Below are 2683 nucleotides of genomic sequence, written 5' to 3'. Positions count from 1 at the left end.
TAGCTACCCCAAATTAACCACAAATTATGTTAAGAAGACACTTGCCTTGCCCAGCCGGCATGGCTCAGTGGTTGAGCATCAACTTATGCACCAGGAGGTCACGGTTTGATTCCTGGTCAGGGCATATGCCCAGGTTGAGGGCTCAATCCCTAGTGGAGGGTGTGCAGGAGGCAGCTGAAGTATGGTCTTATAATTGACAATAACAACAACAAAAAGAACTCTAGGTATAAATGTGGGAACACTGCTATTATTTGACATGAGATCATGCCAACCCAGTGGCAGCCACACATGTTTGACAACACATTCAGGTTAAACCCATTAGAAGTTACCAAGTTTATAATCAGGAATACAAATGCCGGCACTGAGCTGTCATTGCATTACTTGGCCATCCCAAATGTGCTTCTATTAATTTTTTAAATGTGATCCTAAAAATAAAAATACAAAATACAAAATGTAAAGGTTCTTGAAGAGAATGTGTCGGCCTCTGAAAATAGGTCCCTCATGATCTGTTTGAGAAACAGTGACATTACAAGGCATAGATTTATACTCACCTGTTTTCTATATGCTCTCTCTTTTACTGTGGGGCTTTGGGGAAAAGGGCCTAAGCCCTCTGAGGCAGTTTCGGAGTTTTAAAATTGGGAACACTGTCTCATGGGGTTGTTGTGAGAATTACACATGACATTGGATCTGCCACGCCTGGTACACCTGATAGAATAGCAAGGTATAGGTGGAGCAAAGCACATCCTATCTAATAAAAGGGTAATATGCAAATTAACCATCACACTGCCGTAAAGATGGCAACACCCAGTCCTCTCAGCCCCACTGGAGTCCCCCAGTCCCGGGGGTGGGGGGCAGTGGCTGCTGAGAGTGGGCAGCGTGAGCAGCCTAGTGGAATGCTTGCTTCATCACCGTGGCGTTGAGGCAAGCGTTCCACCCTGGCTGCGGAGAGCCTCTGGGCAGCGGCATGGAACGGCTAGGAGGTGGTGGGGAGGAAACGCTTGCGTCGTCGCGCCGGTGATGAGGCAAATGTTCTGTGCCCAGCCACGGAGGGCCTCTGGCCAGGCCAGGTGTGGAACACTTGCATCATTGCAGGCTGGGCTGAGGGACCTGCAGCCGCCCCCACCCCCCGCATGAATTTCATGCACCAGGCCTCTAGTGGGACTATACTCAGGGGAATATCAGCCAGATCAGGCATTGTGTTTCTACTCATGTAACCCTGGGCAAGTGACCAGTTTGAATTTTGATTTTTTTCTCATCTATGAAGTAGAAATGGTATCATTATCCTTCCCAACTGGATTGGGAGAGCTGGTGCTTGTGGATGTAACCTCAGAGCTATGTATAGCAGACCTCTTTACTCTTTAGTTTCTCCCATTGCCCACTTCTCTCTCCATTTGCCTCCCCTCCCCGCCTTGCCCCACAAAATACACATTCCAGGTGTTGCCTACATTCCTTATGAACCCTCGGTGCTTTGTGTCGATAGCATTTTTCCTGGCTCTTCTTTTAAAAATAAATTTTTTTGAGACAACTAGAACATTGACTCCTTGACAATTTTCTTCTGCTCTATTCAACTGCTCTATCTAGGCCAGTGATGGTGAACCTTTTGAGCTCGGCATGTCAGCATTTTGAAAAACCCTAACTTAACTCTGGTGCCGTGTCACATGTAGAAATTTTTTGATATTTGCAACCATAGCAAAACAAAGACTTATATTTTTGATATTTATTTTATATATTTAAATGCCACTTAACAAAGAAAAGTCAACCAAAAAAATGAGTTTGCGTGTCACCTCTGACACGCGTGTCATAGGTTCGCCATCACTGATCTAGTACCTTAAGCTAACGGATATTGAATCCACTGGATGCCAGAAAGAAGAAATAAATAGGACAGTTTAGCCTGTCTTTCTACTCCTAAACATATTTCACAACTTGCCACAGTCTCACACATTTTTAAAATTACTACTAATCCCCCATTACTTCTAGTACAAAGGATTTGCTAAGACCTTTTAATAACTTGACAAAGTGACTTATAGGCATATTACATGATGAAAAGTAAACTTTCATAAGGCCTTCCTGATACACATGAGATTAATGCCGTTATTGCACTGTTACCTTTTAAATCCATCCATCAATCAAAGTTATAGTATGTGAAATACTTCTCATGTGTTCAGCTTTCTGTTGGACTTTGGTTTCGAAAAGAGAGAAGGTTTCATGAAAAACAACTTTATGTCACAACTGTACTCCGCAGTTGGCAAATACACCAGACAAATAGCGTATTGCATTTGCCAGAGTCGATGGTCATTGATTTCTGCGTGGGTCAGCAGACATTTACTGGTTTGAGGACTCGAAAATATGAAGCTAGGCTTTTTATTTTTATGAGCAGGAAAGTAGAGTATCACCAAAGAGGGTAAACCTGGGAGTCTGTAGCTGGGTTCTAGTCATGGCTTTCTAACTAGCTTCGAACCCCAGATACACAGGTATAATCTCTCAGGACTCTAAGTATTTATCCCCCAGGATTTATGAAGGTATACTTGACAAATAAAATCTGTATGTATTTAAGGTGTACAAATGTTGCAATTTTCATGGGGTTGTGGATTTCTCTTGGAGACCCTGATTTCATTTCCTTTGAGAATATACCTAGAAGTAGGATTGCAAGATCATATATGGTAGTTCTATTTTTAATATTTTG

This window comes from Myotis davidii, unplaced genomic scaffold (assembly GCF_000327345.1).
Source record: "Myotis davidii unplaced genomic scaffold, ASM32734v1 scaffold94, whole genome shotgun sequence".
In the NCBI taxonomy this organism is placed as follows: domain Eukaryota; kingdom Metazoa; phylum Chordata; class Mammalia; order Chiroptera; family Vespertilionidae; genus Myotis; species Myotis davidii.
The sequence above is the reverse complement of the archived record's forward strand: the minus strand, read 5'-3'. Positions refer to the sequence as shown.